Source organism: Erythrolamprus reginae, chromosome 3, assembly GCF_031021105.1.
Source record: "Erythrolamprus reginae isolate rEryReg1 chromosome 3, rEryReg1.hap1, whole genome shotgun sequence".
NCBI classification, from domain to species: domain Eukaryota; kingdom Metazoa; phylum Chordata; class Lepidosauria; order Squamata; family Dipsadidae; genus Erythrolamprus; species Erythrolamprus reginae.
This window is the reverse complement of record NC_091952.1, coordinates 216001101-216020388: the sequence shown is the minus strand read 5'-3', so window position 1 is coordinate 216020388 and position 19288 is coordinate 216001101. Positions and strand designations below refer to the sequence as shown.

The following is a 19288-nucleotide window of genomic DNA, read 5'->3' as shown; positions in this document are numbered from 1 at the left end:
AAGGTGACAGAGTAATATTGAAAATTAAGGACCTTTTGATCTCTTCTATCCATTAGTCTTCCACAAAATCAAAATAGCTTCAATTGTAGCAGACTTTTTCAAACCTGTATGCAAATTGCAACAGAATCATCCAATCTTATTAGAACATCCACGGAGAAACTACCTATTGCAGTGATGGCGAACCTATGGCCCGTGTGCCACAGGTGGCACGCAAAGCCATATCTGCTGGCACATGAGCCGTTGCCCTAGCTCAACTCCAGTGCACATGTGCATGCTGGCCAGCTGATTTTCAGCTTGTGTGGCAGCTCTGGGAGGGCATTCTGGGGTGGGTGAGGGAGGCCATTTTTGTCCTCCCCAGGCTCCAAGAAAGCCTCTGGAGCCTGGGGAAGGCAAAAAAAAAATGGGTCTACCAGGCCCACTGGAAATTCAGGAAACAGGGGGATACGGGGGTGTTGTCTGCGCATGATCAGGGGTGGCAGGACAGTGGGGAGAGTCATGCGTGCATGTGCAGGGGGCATTGAATTATAGGTGTGGGCACTCGTAGGCATGCAATAGCGGACACACATACACTTTCGGCACCCGAAGAAAAAAAGGTTCACCATCACTGATGGTCTCAAATTTCCAAAAGGATTGAGAACTGAAGCCAGAAGGCAATGCATTTATACAAAAACACTAGTGCTTTGGAACAATCTCATGACATAGTCCCCTTCTTGCTAGTATTTAGTAAAATATTAAAGATTAAATACTTACTTAAATTTATATATAAACATTTATTCCTTTTTCCTATTTGGTCCCCTTATTTATTGTTTATAAATAAATGTTTACTTTTATATAAATTAATTTTACTTTTATATAATTAATTTTCTTTACACTTCTTTCTTTACATCTTGTTTGAAATTTTAATTAGAGCATGGACATTTAACTGGTTTTATATTCGATGTGTATCACAAACAGTAATTTTGACTAGTGATAATTGGTAAATTAGGTAAATTTAGACAGTGTATCTGCTCAGAAATATTATGTTATTTTATTGTCGTTAATTAACAAGAATTTCACCAGTGAAGCTTTAAATTATGCAACAACCTGAAAAGGAAGTGAATTTCCTCCCAATACATTCATGCAGAAATTAGTACATAGCCATTTAATCTTCTTTGCCTGTTTGACAATAATGGCATTGTTTGCATTCCAAACTTAAGTCTTAATCAACTCGAATTTGCCACTATAGTGCTGTATTGTTTGGTTTGATACTGATGTGGTAAATTGTTTCTACTCTGGATTTAAGCCAGAAAAGGGATTTCATTCTTTAAATTTTTTCCATGTTTTGAATATATAGTTGTAATCCAAATGAGGCTATTGAGTTTCATTTATATTAGAGAGCTTGAAATACAACAGTCCACACTGGGTTCATATTACTGACAATTGAATCATGCGGTTGGCCAAAACGTATTCTTCCTCTACTTGTATGTATGGAGGAAACAAAATGTAATCACCTTGCAAAGCTCTATATTTTTAAAGGAATCTTCTTAGAAAACATTGCTTGAAAAATCTGATTCAAGTACATTTAAGTAACAATAGGAGTTGTCCATTAAAGTGCAGCAAAAAAAATATAAATTGATGTGCAGGACAAAAAAACCCTTCTGGTGATAGTTTCTAGGCCCGTGATGGTAAATCTATGGCACACAGAGCCATGTCGGTGGGTATGTACCATATTTCCCCGAAAATAAGACACTGTCTTCTATTAATTTTTGCTCCAAAAGTTGTGCTACGTCTTATTTTCGGGGGGTGCCTTATATTTCTCAAATAAGACAAATTCACAGGCAGAAAAGCTGACACCTCCAAAGAAAGTGTACCATACAGTACACTGATTATGGTATGGTACCTGTCAGTATGGCACACACACACACAAACGACGGCACTTATATGGTACAACAGTATACTCCTGCTATTGCAGCTTCCGGCCACCAGAGGAACTACAGTCTACGCACTGTAGTGGAGACGGTAATGGTGGTGAGACAGCAGCAGACTGTGTCTGCTGTACTGGATGGTACAAAGCGATGGAAGGGGCCAGCAGGGGACACCACATTATTACGGCACCGCTATGGACAGCTTTGAATGGTACCGTATGTTTTTCCACCGTACCGTATGTAAACTTGACTACGCCTTATTTTCGGTGGGTGCCTTATATAAGCAAATTCTGCAAAACCTCTGACATGCCTTACTTTTGGGGTACGTCTTATTTTCGGGAAAACAAGGTATGTGCAGGCTGGCCAGCTGATTTTTGGGCCTTCTGGGCCCCCTGGGAGTCAGGAAACAGGCTGTTTCCAGCCTATAAAGGGGGGAAGTTCCATTTTTTTGCTCTCCCAATCTCCAGAGCCTTTCTAGCAGCTTCAGCTAAATTGCCTTATGATAATGGTGGCTAATTTAGGTTTATCAATGGGCTTTTATTATGGAATGAAGCCATATTGCTTCCTTTGGGTTCATTTAAAAAAAAAACAATGTATGACCTTTTCAAGTTCTGGAAAGTTTGTGAGTCAGATTTCAGAAGAAAAGTCTGATTCCCCAAACTTGGGAAGTTGCTAAATATATGTAGATATTAATTGGGCTGCAGTTAATCTTTGATCCACACTCACATGAGAAAATGACATTATGGAATAATCCTAATTTGAAGACGGAGGAAGTAAAAATGTTTTATTTGGAAGTCTTGGGCCAAGCAAAGGATTAATACCTTAAATTAATTATTTAGTAAAAGCTATTTTAAGAATCTTGAGACATTACATTTTAAATGTAATCTCTTTGAACCATTGCTTGGCACTATGTACAATTAAAACATATATTATCAAAACAATATGGCCCAGATGTTTTAGCAGCTTCAGAAGCACCATAATATTTGGATGTTAAAAATACTGTATCAGAAGTAAAATAAAAAATCAAGTTACATACAAAACTAAAAATATGACACAGACTAATATTGGAAAAATTATATGAAATAATTTATGGACTTAATTTTTCAGAAGTGCTAAGCACAGTTTTTATGTCCTGGGAATGAAGCTAATTCGTCACAAAAATCTTATCTAAATTAGTTTGTCATCCCCAAACAATTTTTAAAAATGTGTAACACTAAAGAAAATTTTAGGGCTTTCTGACTCAGTCCTGTTTGTTTCATCTCTCCTTTGGTTTCAAATTATCATATAAGCTAACACAACCTTGGGGAAAAATATAACATAGCTCAGTAAAGGAATAAATACTCTCACCTTATTAATGCTGAGAAAGTAAATGATATATTTCAATAATATATTCCGTTTACTACAAGAGTTTAATATGGCTGCCCTTTACATTTGTGTTTCAAAACTCCAAAAAATATTTTTAGCATGTCCACTCTAAATTCTTTCCAGCACATAATGACTTTGTTCAGTTTCATATGTTACAAATTTGCTTAATTATTCACAGTGCCCCATTGTACAGGAACTTCCAGCAGAACATGGCATTCATATATTAGAATATATTGGCCAGTCTCTAGCTATATCAAGTTAGAGAAAGGTTTTTTAAAAAAATGATATTTAAAAATATCAAGTTAAAGAGAGTTTTTAAAACAAACCTATTTCCCGTTCACAAGTGCCTCAAGTTATTTTCTATTTTCTCAAGTGGCTGGTAAGGGCAATACTTTTCTCTGTGTTGAATAAACTGATATATAAAGCCCTTCGTGGCATCGGACCAGAATATCTCCGGGACCGCCTTCTGCTGCACGAATCCCAGCGACCGATTAGGTCCCACAGAGTTGGCCTTCTCCTGGTCCCGTCGACTAAACAATGTCGTTTGGTGGGTCCCAGGGGAAGAGCCTTCTCTGTGGCCCGAACCTCTGGAACCAGCTCCCCCCTGATATTAGAACTGCCCCCACCCTCCTTGCCTTTCGTAAACTCCTTAAAACCCACCTCTGCCATCAGGTATGGGGGAATTGAGACATCTCCCCCGGGCCTATACAATTCATGTATGGTATGTTTGTGTGTATGTCTGCTTTAATAATGAGATTTTTTAATGTTTTTAAAATTATTAGATTTGTCTTGAATTGTTCTATTGTTGTTGTGAGCCCCGAGTCTACGGAGAGGGGCGGCATACAAATCTAATAAATAAATAAATAAAATAAATAAATAAAATGTGGTATCAATTAATAAGCATTTTCTAGAGGAATAATTACTTGACTGTAAATGAGGTCCAGGTTATGTTTGTGTAAAACAACTCACCAAAACAGCTGGCGCGGAAAATATTTTCTACATCCGTCTGCAAGGCAGTCATAGATGGTCAGTCAAATGGGAAACCATAATATCTGATCAATTCCCAGCCATTGCCAAGAGAGCCAAGATGTTGTTATTTCTGAGAGATTTTCAAAATTTTTGGCCTAAAGTGTAAAAAAATAATAATTAATGGTTAAACTAAGAATACAACTAGTGCAGATAGCATTGGTAGAGCTCTGCCATCTCCCTACTACTTTCTTCTCCTGTTTTATGTCCCTTAACCAATATGTAGATCAATTGGTGGCAGCAATAAGCAAAAGTTGTGCACTATTTTTAATAGAGATGAACAGAGGCTATCAACATTGTTCTTAACTTCCTGAGTGGCAACATTTGTGGCACACTGTTTAGGAAGTGAGACAAATTTAAATATAAAGTAAGAAAGATCAATACTGTAATTATACTTATATAATTATAATTGTAGATATTGTATTCCATGGTAATCAACATAGATTTAGACCTCAAGATATTGTATTCCATGATAATCAACATAGATTTAGACCTCAAGTCAAAATGGGTATTTATATTTATCTTGTTCATTTAAAAATTAACGAACTGATGTACGCTCCAAGAAATTGGTTATACTCTTATTGCTGAGTTACATAAGATTTTATGTGGTCACATGAACATAATGTAAAACTATTTTACAAAAATATGAAAATAAATCAGAAGCAAGTCCTGTAATAGTAATTCAACTCCACAATACAAAAACACGAGGATACCTATGATAGCACCCAACACACCCAAAGACTTTCTTTGTACTTAAGCCTCTCAATCGCTGTTTTAATCTATCTGGCAGATTGTAATTTTTTTTCAACCATAAACACTCAATCATAAACACTGCAAATGACATGACTTTTGTTGTTGGAAATTTTGGCCCTTTAGAAAGATTTCATTTTTCATATTCCAAGCACTATATTTACAAACTTAAGATACAGTAACAAATTATTTGCTTGATATTTTCCATTGCCATTTTCAACAAAATATTTTAAATATTTAAAAAGTTAGTATTTTAAGACATATATGAATCAATCAAAAATGAATTTTCATGTACATGAAAATTATAGAAAGCCAAACTATTCCATTTGAATCATTTTTGCTATCTTCTGGCAAGAAAAATTAATGGGGAAGTCAGATTCACTTAACAGCTGTGTTGCAACTTAACAACTGCACTGATTCACTTAACAACTATGGCAAGAAAGGTCAAGAAATGGGGAAAAACTCACTTAACTATCTAACATAGGAACAGAAATTTTGGGCTTAATTGTGGTTGTATATTGAGGACTGCTAGTATTCTATTGGCGCAGTTCTATCAGAATATGATAGCTTGGCTTTCAGTTGCATGCTAACAGAAAAAGAAATAAATGCTATTGCAAATATTCTTGTGTGTTTCCATAAGATCTTAAAGTTTATTCTGAAATTGAAAGCATGCACTAAACCATTCCCTCAGTATGGATTCATTTAGATCAATTAAAACTTCCACTTTTATGTTAATACAATAATAGTAGAACATTTGAAATATATTTCTTGAGGTCTAAACAGTAAGAAACTAATTCATTCAATGACAGTAGTAGCCTAAAGCCAATGTCTTAATAACCACTTGTTATTTAATATTGAAGGAGTGGCTTTAAGGTAATTAGATACATGTTTAAGAGTTTTAATTTAATTAACTCCACCATCAATATTTCCCCAAGTAGCTTCTGCTTTTTTTTAGCACTGCTTACTGGAAGCTTTTCACTTGAAGAGATAAAACCAAGTGTGCATCCTAGTCAAGTGATAGCATTCCACAGCATCCTACAATTACAAAGTGAATGGAAAGTTTCCCCTAGCTAGAATAAATCAATTTCTTAAAATAAAATTAAAAAGCACCAACTTTGGCCACCCAAGATGAGGATGCCTTAAGACAGTCTTTCCCAAATTAGTGCCTTCCAGATGTTTCATCATATCCCCAATGACCACTGCAAGTTTGTGTCCATCCTGTAACCCAGAGGTCTTCAAACTTGGCAACTTTAAGACTTCTGGACTTCAAAAGTTGAAGTCCACAAGTCTTAAAGTTGCCAAGTTTGAAGACTTCTGCTCTAACCATGATTTTTCTCCACCCATTAGCATGAATAAAATATAGCACTAAGCAAAGTTGGTACTGTGATTTCATAGGATGGCAGAATATATTAACATCAAATGAAATTTACTTCCCAATATTCCCTAGGAAAATTATTTTGCTTACCTCACCTGAAGTATGAAACAAACAAAACATCAACCTGGACTCTGCAGCATGCAGTCAACTGTTGTAAGAAGAAAACTGCCCGTAAATAAGAGTTTTAAGAATTATTGTTTTTTAAAAAATAATCAGACAACAAAGATGTATGAAAGAGATATGTATTACAGTTTTGGTTTGAAAGTCTGATTCCAAAGGAAGATTTGCCGGATGCGAATAGCCTTTTTCATTACAGGATATTAGAAAGGGGTGGGTTGAAACCGTTTATCTCAAGTGACTAAAATATGATAAAATGGTAGAACTGCATATGCTTACTGTACATATAGAGAGCATATGTTGGCCAGAAATCTACCCATATGAAAAAAAGTAATTGGCAATTACTGGAGTAGCACAACAACACAGGCCTATACAATTGGCAATTACTGGAGTAGCACAACAACACAGGCCTATGTAGCTATTCACAACATAATTCACAGCCCATAAGTAATTGTATTAAGAGATACAAACAAGTTTAAAATGCATTTGCAGAGCAAAAAACTCTTAACAAAAACAGAGTAAATCAGCCTCTGCAGCTTTCACAAAATTTAAATATGGTAAGAAATTCCAATATCTTTATACTGATATCAAACCCACTACTCTAATATCTCATCAGCATCTCTAAACATCCTGAAATAAATAACAAAATATCAAATATTGCTATGCTGCATAGAGAAGGCAACCTTTGAGATAAACTTGACATGTTGAACTTGACACATAATAACCAACATTGTTTCTGTGCCAAGACAAATGAAATGTATTAATATAATATGTTGTAAGAAATGAATACAAAACCACTGTAGCCACTACAGTGCACAGGCTATAGGACAGCACATTGCAGTAGTCCAATTTATATGTGAACAGGATAGCAGTTAAACTTTTATGAAAAAGGGCTAGCAGGCACACATCAAAACTCCTAAACTAAGCCATGTCCTCTAAGGACTAGCTCCTGTACCTAAATAATGATTCAGGACTTTCATAGGTGATTTGGCCTTTACAAGAACCAAACAGAAAAACCAAACAGAAAAATGCATATAACTAACTCCAAATTGTCTATAAGTCCCATCAGAAATTAAACAACACAATGAACAAACAGATCCTTTAAAATTAAAAGAATGTTTTCCATTAGGATTGAGCATATACTGTATTCTAAATAATCATGCATCTATACATTAAAAATGAAAATGTTTAGAGATTTCAGCATTGTAATACCAAAATTCATCTCTTCTCAAAAAAGACGGTGTTCCTATTATTGAGTCAGTATTATTTTAATTAAGTCTACCTTATTCATATTTTAAATTTCAATTGCATAGACCAGTGATGGCAAACCTTTTTTTCCTTGGGTGCCGAAGGAGCATGTTCGTGCACTATTGTGCATGTGTGAGTGCCCACACCCACAATTCAATGCCTGAGGAGGGTGAAAACAGCTTCCCCTGCCCCTGGAGGGTCTCTGGAGGCCAAAGGCAGCCTGTTTCCCAACTTCTAGTGGGCCCAGTAGGCTCATGTTTCGCTCTCCCCAGGCTCCAAAGGATTTCCTGAAATCAGGGCAGGGTAAAACTGGCTTCCCCATCCCTCCAGAGGCTCTCTGGAAGCCAAAAATGCCCTTCCCCTCTGGAAGCCAAAAATCAGTTGGCCGGCACACATGCATTTGGAGTTGAACTAGGGAAATGGCTTGCGTGCCAGTAGATATGGCTCTACATGCCACCTCTGGCACCCGTGCCATAACTTCGCCATCCCTGGCATAGATTATTTATGGGAAGGAAGACAATTCTCATTAGTCAGACTGATTATTTGCTTAATATATTTCAATGAATTGTTATTTCAAAGTTATGTGTTATAGTAACTTAGTAAGGAACATAAGAACAAAAAATGTTGAGTATGGAGTAGTTGAGTTGAAAGGTGAGTTAAAAATCAGCCAATAAGTACTGCCTTTTCATGTTTTAAGGGTTGTGATAATTGATCTACCATACGAGCATCTGTTTATGCAAGAAACCAACCAGATACATAGAGATGACACGGTGTGATCAAACTGCAGGTATAACATAATTTGAAATATAAATTGGGAGAGGTTTCCCCACAAAACAAATAACAACTGTAGAAGAGGTAGCTTCTTCTGCAGAGCAAGAGGAAAGAATAAATTCCCGCCACCATTTTTCAAGATTGACCTTTTGCATTTTTTTCCTTTGCTATATGCCTACTTTGACCTTCTTAATTAAAGAACAGTGAGTCTCAATTTGTGAGGTACCTCAACACCATATCACAAAGAAACAGGGCTCCATCTTAATACAGTACCTCTGTTTTAGCCAGCCAGTTCATTTTAACCAAAAATGTTTTTTTGCTATGCTGGACACCTCTTTGAGAAGCTGCTTCATCAAGGTTTTAACAGAAGTAAAGTACCTTTTCAAATCTTAATGAAAGACTAATGAATGCAGACTTGTATGATTATAGCTTAGCAATTGCTTTCCATAATAATTGGAATGGAGAATTTACATTTATAATGTACAGTATTTGGAACTGAATAATCTTCAATATCAGGGGCAACTGCAAAAGGAGTGACAGTATCAAGAAAACTTGGACTTTTCTGCAGCATTTCTCTTGTTTTGCGTTTTAATTTTTACATTAAAATGTGCTGAATTAAATTCTGTTATTGTAAAAAAAATTGAAGATCATAGAAGAATCCAACTTTATTTTTCTTCACTTAGTTTATATTTGGGGCAATATTACTGCCCTTTTAATGACCCTGTAATTCCTGATTATTAACTGTAATATTAAACTGAAGAAAATAAATAGTTAATAGTTTTCTTGTTTGTTTCTTTAAAACACATCCCTTTAGAATTAAAAAAAAAGTATTTGTTAATGTGAAATACCTATTTTTGTAGTTATTCTTTAAGATATTAGACTTGCACCTGTAGACTTTCTTCCTTGGGAATAATACATAATTATTAATAATACATAAGAATAATCTCATGTATTAGGGCACCTCTAATGATACTAGACATCAACATTAGAGACCTTCAAATTTCTACGTTTGACCATATCGCAAGATCTAAAATGGGCACCTAACATCAAAAAAGTCATCAAAAAGGGCCAACAAAGAATGTTCTAACTGCACCAACTCAGAAAGCTCAAATTGCCCAAAGAGCTGCTGATACAGTTCTACAGAGGAATTATTGAGTCTGTCATCTGCATCTCTATAACTGTCTGGCTTGCTTCTGCAACCCAACAAGGCAGACACAGACTTCAGAGGATAATTAAAACTGCATAAAAATAATTGCTACCAACCTGCCTTCAATTGAGGATCAGTATACTGCACAAGTCAAAAAGAGGGATGTGAAAATATTTACAGACACCTCACATCCTGGACACAGACTGATTCAACTCCTACCCTCAAAACGATGTTGTAGAGCACTGCACACCAGAACAACTAAATACAAGAACAGTTTTTCCCAAATGCCATCACTCTACTAAACAAATAATTCCATAATCACTGTGAAACTATTTATTAAGTCTGCACTACTATTAATATTCTCATCGTTCCCATCACCCATCTCCTCCCACAAATGACTGTATGACTGTAACTTTGTTACTTATGTCCTTACAATTTATATTGACTGGTTCCTAATATGATTGGATTGCTTATTTGTACCCAGACTATCATTAAGTGTTGTACCTTATGATTCTTGACAAACTTACCTTTTCTTTTATGAACATTGAGAGCATATGCACCAAGACAAATTCTTTGTGTGTCCAATCACACTTGATCAAAAAATTCTATTCTACTGTTAGGAAGCACTTATAAAGCACAGTGATTCTTGTTAGTAGGCAGAGTATTGTAAAAGAAATTACTGTTGAGACAGGAAGTATTAATGTTTTTACCAATCAAGAACAGTTTCTCAACACAATAAATTTATAATACTGGGTTTTGAAGATTTTGAACTGATTTTGTAATTAAAGAAGAGGAAGGGAAAATGCAGGTGACTGCTTAATATTGGTAAGCTTATTAAAAATCATGCTCACAAGAAATAGGCCAGATATTGGATCTAAATCTCAAAACATTTCATTCATGCGGGTTTAAGCTTAAATCAATTTCAAGAATTAAAGTATAACATTAGTGAAATGTTCTCACCCCCATCACAAAGCCTTTTTCAGCAACCATGCCCATGTAGCAATTTGTGTATGTGTGTTTGTGTGTAAGAGAGAGAGAGAGAGTGTTTGAAAATTCTAAGTGTTGCTGTTGTAATATAGGTGGGAAAAGTTAATCTGTAGATTATTATTATTATTATATTTTCCTCCATTGCAACAAGAGGATTAAACAGCACATTATGAACAAAGATAAGCAAATGCAGGTATTTTGACCTACTTGAATACTAACACTACCCTATCTTCTTGGATTCCTTTAACCTGCTTATAGCATTTTGATTGAACATCAGAACTGATGACTTTGCTTCTACTATAGTCAGAGAACAAAGCTAGCTCTTACAACACAGCATGCAGTAAATCCAAGGATAAATCCTTGAGTATCAAGAAGTCATCCTTTTATTTTCCAAACCATGCGAAATCAGAACAAATAATCCAGTTTAATATGGTAATAATATAACAGGATCCAGTATCATACAAGCAGACTTGCATGAGCATGATGGATTTTTAATCTGCCTAACACTTCACATTGTCAAAATCTATTCTAGAAAGATGAAAGAATATCTGCAGATTCTGAGAATGGATGGGAGCTGAAATCAACTTGGCTAGTTTTACTAGCAAAAGCACATAACTGGACAACAACCAACTCATCCATTTACCACCCAGTAATAAGAAAGCAAAATATGATCTGCCTAGATGACTATTTGATTGTGATTATGCAAGTTTCAAAACATGGATAATAATGTCTTTAAAATGCTTTATAATAGAAGACTTAAAGCAATATTTGAAAAAGATTCAAAAATCATTATCAAGTTGACTAACTTCTTTTGAGAGCTCTGGTTTATAATACCTTCCATATTTGAAAATACTAAGCCACTACATTTCTATGTACTTCATGATTTCTTTTTCATTGAATCCTGCTCTGAGTGGAAACCATAATTTGATATAATTATTCTCCCAATATTTGCTACTATTTCAAAGGAGCCAGTAATTTCTTTTCAAGTTCTCTGGGGCAGACATTTGGCAAGATGAGATGATATGTTTGCATCACTGATCAGCACATTTTAAAAATGTTTCTAAAAGTATGTATACTTGTATAGAAGATTTAGCAAGAATTACATAAGTCATAGGCTAATAGAAAACTCAAATCACAAAAGTATCAAGCAACATATGATGAGTAGAGCAGTCTCATCTACCTTGATAATAAAATGCCAAAAGGAGAAATGTCTTGCCAAGTAATAAACTAATACACATTTATGTGAATGTACATCAAAGTACCTTGTGCCTCAAAGAAGTCACTGCATTTGCCATTTGCCTAACATTAAGGTGGAGAGGGAGAGGAGAAGAAATAAGCTGGGCTAAAGCAACTACTACTATTTGCTTCAATTAAATTATATTTCTGAATCTAATCACAAGTGGGGGGTGCTAGACTATAAATCCTAAGCAAGCATATCAAAGCTTATTTTACTTCAATTAAATTCTTCCCAGACAAGAATTTAATTGAAGTAAATTTGCGTTCAGAGCACCAGTGCCAGCTATTCTATTTAGTGTTGAGGATAAAGTCTGGAGAACTTTTACTTTTCATAGCCATATGGCTATTATTTGATTATGTATAAAGCTTCCTATTAACCTGGAGTGGGGGGGGGCAGCTCAATAGACTGCCAATAGTTTGGCATCTCCAGATAGAAGTATGAAATATGCCAATACTGAGTCTGTGCTAGGCCTCCAATATATTATGCCCATGGTTTACTAAAGTAAACCACTATTGGTCACGGTCACACCACAGTTCAAGCAACATGTTTGGCCACAAGCTACATTATGTAGTCTCAGCAGGTTATGTAAACCCAGCCAATATAAGGCAATTTCCTGTATTCTTAACTCATCTACCGTAAAACCATTTAATAAGCTTAGCAGTGTTTTGACACTTTTCTTGTCCAAATTTGGCATTCAGCATAAAAGATTTTGACTCATCTGGTATATTTGACTTTCCATTTTAAAAAAAATCATGCTTCAAAACTGAGAAAAATAAATTGAATTTGGAAGGTCTTTTTGCATTCTGGCAGCTTTGCCAGACACAAGTGGTTCTCCCTGGCATTTGAGAATATTTTTCCTTATTCTTCAAATAATGTAGTATTGCAGCATCCTTTAAGCTCTCTGAGTAGTTTTACAGCTGTTAAGTTACTAATGGGAACTTCATGTGTTTGTGCCCAGCATAAGTGCTGTCAGGAAGGAACCAAATGTCAACCAGAGGTATGCAGCAGTAGCCATAAATATTCCTTTGAACATTTACCATCTGGAACCCTAGATTACAGCTTGACAAAGAGCTGGACTAGTTTAAAGGCATTTTCCCTTCTCCTCTTTTAAAGAAGTCTCATCAGGTCAGTGATGTAAAAGCATGGTTTCACATTCAATTTCTTCTACGGCATCTTATCAAACAGAAATAGAGCACCCAGGTTTTTTGGACTTATATCTAAGCACTTTACTGCTTAGATTTGCATACTCTGTTATGCCATGATGGATTTTTCTAAGTTTGAACTTTATGCATTGTGCCAACGTTGCTACCACATGCTGAACTGTAAGGTGTAGGTTCTGTTTAATTTTTGTTTGCACAATACGCTAGCCTTTAGTTAACTATGACTGATAAATTTACAGCAGAAGACAGTGACTCATAACTAGCCACATTGATCAACAAGGTTTTAACCTAGTGTTTTGTGTACAAACATCTTTTTTCCAACAGAGTTTTTTTGCCAGGCCATTTTTCAACAGAATTTTAAAAAAATAATAACTTGCCTTAGCACATGCAATAAAAGACTTACCTTTGAAATATATGACACAAAGTTATGTTATAAACTTCAGTTGTCTGGAATACAGCTAGAAAGCAAGAAGCAGTTATACTGCATCAGTGCACAAACTTCAGGCTGGTAATCTTACCATTCCTGCACTTGGTTTAACAGTGTGGCTATCCAATTCTAAACGTTCACCCAGTTTTGTCTGGAAACAACTTACTATGTTTATGTATCTCTCTCATTGATGCATGGATGCCATACAACTACAAGTGGTCTTCTTGTCAGTGTTTGTATCTAGGAAAGTTTACGTCACATCTTTGACTGGAGGGTAAAACTACTTCATTTTAGTCATTTAATTCAACTAATTAGCAATTTATGATGTACAAACACAGCAGCGGTAGATTGCTCCCGGTTCGGTTCAGTGAATGGATAGCGGTGGCGGGAAGTTACGCCCACCTACCTGGGACGCTTCTGCGCATATGCAAAAAAATCTTGCGTGCACGCGAGGGCGTAAGTGAACTGGTGGCAACAGGTTTCAGAACCCACTACTGGAACACAGCCGCATACTTCTGGAGTTGTTGTTTTTAAGGGTATTTTCTCCCATGCATCAAAACTGAAAGCCAACAAATATATTTGGAAGGGGAGGCTGATATATCAAGTTTCACCTTCAAGCTGCTGCACAGATTCTTTGATGTTTGGTCAAATACCAGAATCACAGAACACTCAACAGACCCATGTCTCATAATCTAGCTGCCTAAATAATTGTTCAGAAAGTACACAAACTTTAGCATTTCATGCACAGGAAATTCAAGCTACAAACGCAGAGAGAGATATTGGGCTTTCTTTTGTACTCATGGAAAAATGCAGGAATTGCATACATTCATCTTTTGGGGGAATTATCATTTAGCAACACATTCATAGGAACATTGGATTTTGCACTCTCTACCTGAATGCCTACCTTAATTCTATCCCTGAGAATTCTAAAGTTCCCTTCACCTCTTGCCTCCTCTGCAACTGCCTGTTTAATGAGATATTAGAACACCTTAAGAGAAATCATTGCATCACAAGACATCTAGTGCAGTGTTTCCCAACCTTGGCAACTTGGAGATATTTGGACTACAACTTCTAGAATTCCCCAGCCAGTGAAACACTGATCTAGTGGAAGTTCAGGTAACCAGGCGTCCATGCCCAGTTAGGTTTCTGCATCTTCTTTAATCACCATATTTTAAACAATCGTTCAATTTAATTAACACTTCAGATAGATTGCTTAAATACAGCTAGGTTTTAATGAGCGTTATGATGATGCTACTTGGTTTGCAGCCACTGGTAAAACTTTCAGAGACCTTTATATGAATTACATCCCACTGCTGTGTCCCAGCTTCCTGGGGAACTTCTCCACCCAGCAGGGAAGGTTGCTGCTGCCTTTAATCTCTTCCTCCCTTTATGTGGAAAGTCCACAAGGAAGCTTTACCAAGACCCTGGCATCCCCTCCACCAGCTCTTTCTTTTTCTTTCTTTCTTTCCTTCCTTTTTCTCTTTCTTTCTCTCTTCTCTTTCTCTCTGTTCTCTTTCTCTCTCTCTCTCTTTCTTGGAACACTCTTACTATCCTCCAAAGTTTAAGAAGAAATGCACACTGCTCTACTGCTATTTCAACAGCCTTTATAAATTACTCTCTTTCCAAAATAGAGCCTTTCCTGGAGAAACCAGACAACTGGGGATAACTTGTGTTTTTTTAAAAAAGAAAACTGCATGTATGCAGTTGGACAACGTATCATGCCTCAACAAAACCAGTGGCGACATTAACTTTTTTCTACCCTGCATCAGAAAGTTCAGAAAAGGAGGGAGAGACAGAGCGAGGGAGGAAGGAAGAGAGAGATGGGGGAGAGAGGGATAGAGAGAAAGAGAGGGGGAGGAAGAGAAAGAAAGAAAGAGAGAGAGGGGGGGCACAAAGATGGAGGGAGGGACAGAAAGAAAGGGGGAGAGGGAGAGAGAAAGAGAAAGAGAGGGGGAGAGAGAAAGAGAGAAGGAGGGAGATGGAGGGAGGGAGAGAGAAAGAGAGAGACGGGGGAAAGAGAGAAAGAGAGGGAGGGAGAAAGAGGGAAAGAGAGAGAAAGAGAGGGAGAGGGAGGGAGAAAGAGAGAGGGGAGACAGAAAGAGAGAGGGAGCGAGGGAGAAAGAGAGAGGGGAGGGAGAAAGAGAGAGGGGAGACAGAAAGAGAGAGGGAGCGAGGGAGAAAGATAGAAAGAGAGAGGGGGGAAAGATAGAAAGAGAGGGATGGAGAGCGATCAACTGGTGAGCGTGTGAACGCAGGAGATACGCGTCATGCACTGCCGCCCGCGGGCGCGAGAGCATTCTCAATCGACACCTTCCCTGGTCCTAACCCCGTACCCAGTCGCGGAGGCGCGTTTGGTCTGCGGGGGCCAGGCAGGCACCTCAAGGCTGCCCGGTCTCATCCGCTAGCTCCCACAGCGGCGGCACTGAGGCTGCGTTTGACAAGTGGACCACGCGCGCTGTCCCATTCAAAACAGGAGGGGGGAGGGAGAGACACGGGAGGGAGCTGAGGGAAGAAAAAGAGGGGGACTCGCTCTGCGCCCCTTTACCTGTGCGAGGGAGGGAAAGACGCCCTCATTCTTCACCCCTCCCCTCACCCACCCAAACGTCGGAAAAAACGAAAAGGCACCTTGGCTGAGGAAAGTTGGGAAGAGGAGACCACACAGCTCCGGGTCGGCACCCCTAATCCCCGCTCGGACGAGATGACACGCTAACCCCCGACCATCTGTTGAAACACGTCCTCGAACCCTCTCGGCGCAGCACAGTGTCAAGACGCGGCTGCCCAATCGCCGGCGCTGGCTGGCTCCGGAGGCCAGGCGGGTGTGCGTGTGTGTGTTTGGTGGGGGGGGAGTGTTGGAGAGCGCGCGAGAGAAAGAGAAACAGGCCGGCGGTCGGAGCGCGCGCGCCCTCCGCCAAGTAACCTGAGAGTCGCCGCAAGGAAAAAAAAGGCGGCTGTTAAAAAGAAAGTGGGCGGGATTGGGGTGGAGGGGGGGAAGGTAGAGGGGAGGGGAACCCGCCTCCCGCTGCCGGGGCGGTCGTGGGGCGGGAAACATGGAGTGGGGGGAGAGAGAAGCAGTCGGCGGTGACGCGGCGGCGTCTCCTCAGTTCTTGTCGTTCCCCGGGAACCCGCCGTGTTGGCTGCGCGAGGGAAAGAGCGCGCGAAACCCTCAGCACGGCCGTGGGGATGTGCGGAAACTCCATTCAGAAAGTGACGGGGCGGGCAGGCGGGAGGCCTCAGGGAAACGTCCCTCTGTGAGAGGAAATGGACTTGGAGGAGTAGCTGTATCCCGCTGCTCTTTTGCGCCAACCTGGAATATTAGCATGGCTAATCCCAAAGCGTTGCAAAAAATCTTAATCCGGCCACTTTTCCTTGCGTGACCGCGGGCTGTACGTCCTTGTTTTCCAGAATTAAAAAAGGGGGGGCGGGGGAGCAAATCAAGTTGGTTCCCTGCCTCACATACAGGTGTAAATACGACGGGAGACGCTCCCAACCCGGCCGGGACCGATTTCTGCAATTGCATTCCTTTTTCCCCCTAGGATAAGCGTTCGTGAAGTCAGGAAGGTTCGTTTTCGGGATCAATTTACAGCATTGCTCTGTGCGCTCGTACCAACAAGGGGCTTTATTGGGGGGGGGGGGGGTCAACTAGTCGTAACCCTGGTACTTATTTAAAATTAAGCAAACAATACAAATCAGTTTGCTGCAGTGGTTAAGGCTAGGAATGGGGGTGACTGTGTTTAGTCTCTATTGGGAAGAAAAGCTACCTGTGTAATTGTGGGTCCATCTCTCCCTCTCTCTCACACATACCCACTTGAAGGCATACAAGTAAAATAAGTGAAATAATAAAGGGCCTTCTCTGTGGCAGCACTGGCTCTCTGGAACCAACTACCCCCTGAGATCCATACTATCCCCACCCTACTCACCTTCTGGAAAGCCTTGAAGAAACTAGCTCTGCCAGCAGGGGCCATTGAGTGAATTATACACCTTTTAGATCGGGCCACAATAAGTGTGAATGTTTTACTAAGGAGTTTTTAAATTGGTTTTATATGATATTTTGTTGTAAGCCCCTCAGAGTCCTTTTGGAGTTGGGCAGGATACAAATTAGATAGTTAGATAGTCAGATAGATGAAAGAAAGAAAGAAGAGAGAGAGAGAGAGAAAGAAAGAAAGAAAGAATTCCAGGAAAATTACTGTTGTGAACTCTTGTGTGGACTGAACTGCAGCACATGACATTTATTTTTAAAGCAGATCTAATCATCCTAATAAAATGTACATTATAAAATCTGTAAACCAATAGGATCTTGTTGAGGTGCTTTTTAATACTGTAGCCCAATGTGGGAGGGGGGGAGTTTTTTTTTTCAAAGGCTGTGGGTTTTTCTTACATTCCAAAGTGTCTTAACACTTGGGTTGAATCTGCATTTCTAAAAAGAGAACTGTCATTAAAGATGCAGAACTAACTTGTACATGTTAATTGTTTTAGATGCTTTGTGCACATTTTTTCCTAATGTGGTTTACTTGATTTGTAAAATCAATGTGCCTCAGTGAAACATATTTTTGACTAACCAATGCTATTTCATAAAACATTGAGGAAAGTACGTTTTGTGCCAGGTTAGTAAGTGACATGTAAATGGAAAAAAATGAATCAGTTCCTGATTTCATTTGCTTCTGTTTCTTCCCAGAAGTGATTATGTGACCTCTGCTTCAACCTATTAAAAGAGCAGTGCTTTCATAAATGCTGTATAATAATACAATCTCTAATCTCCTAAACTCAGATAAACAAGGAACTGGACAATATTTTTGAGAAAGGCAAGTAACCAGGTCGTGTTAAAACTTTGTTGAGTAGTGAAACTTTATTTCTTTTCTTATTGGAATGTGAAAGACTCTTAAGACAATTTTAAAACTAATTTCTTTTATATTTGCTTGAATATTCTAGTTTGTTTTATTTTAGCATGCTCTTGGGTACCAAGTGTAAGAACCCATGAAATTGAAGGCATTGCTTTCACCTCTATCCTGTCAGTAACACTACATCCAAAGCATATGCTAACTGTTCAAGGTACAGTATATCTAAATTACTACAAATGATGCAAACAGCATTAAAAGCTGGGTGTGAATTAAAGGTGCAGAAAGTTTTTATTTTGCATACTGAAATAATTAAGATACAGTACTACTACCCATCTTTTCCCGAAAATAAGACTCTGACTTATATTTTTTTGAACCCTGAAATAAGCTTGGCCTTACTGCCATATGTACTCAAAAGCCTTATAATCAGGAGATGTCTTATTTTGGGGAAAACAGGGTACTAAAATTCAAGAAAAGAAAAGTTAAAGAAAAATAGAAAGGAAAAAATACACAGACATACTATCCGATATTTACAGCATTTATAATTCCAAATATATATTTATCCTCTGTCCCTAATATTAAATCATGTCCTGCTATAATCTAACCTATTTAATTATAAAAACTAAGTCACAAATTCATTTTTACACAAAATCTCCAGAAGAGCCTTCCCATGACCAATAAAGGTAGATGAGGTCTTTGGTCAAAGAAGTTAATATATTCTAATTCCAAAGATCTTTCAAGCAGACTGTAATATCAAAGTCTGTTCATATATTCATATTCTGCACTTGAAGTCTATTGGATCTATTGATCTATTGAATGGAACAAGTAAAGTACAAATAACAAGTAAAGAATCCAGCAAGCACATGCAGGCAAAAAGCAACACATTCTTTAAAAGGTCATAGAATTCCATACAAGTAAACTGGGTCAGAGGCAACCTATATT

The 19288-nt window shown here is 38.1% G+C and overlaps 1 protein-coding gene across 6 annotated transcripts in view; it reads right to left on the bottom strand.

Annotated features, from left to right (window-relative positions):
• SULF1 (sulfatase 1) overlaps nucleotides 1–16443 on the bottom strand; it is a 119456-nt gene extending 103013 nt beyond the window's left edge. For all 6 annotated transcript variants that reach the window (XR_011558731.1, XM_070747899.1, XM_070747902.1 and 3 more), the window contains exons 1-3: nucleotides 16140–16443; nucleotides 6511–6568; nucleotides 4239–4393 (exon numbers count right to left, since the gene is read on the bottom strand). The gene's annotated coding sequence lies outside the window, so the exon portion shown is untranslated. The remainder of the gene's footprint in view (nucleotides 1–4238; nucleotides 4394–6510; nucleotides 6569–16139) is intronic.
• Nucleotides 16444–19288: the final 2845 nt, after the last annotated feature.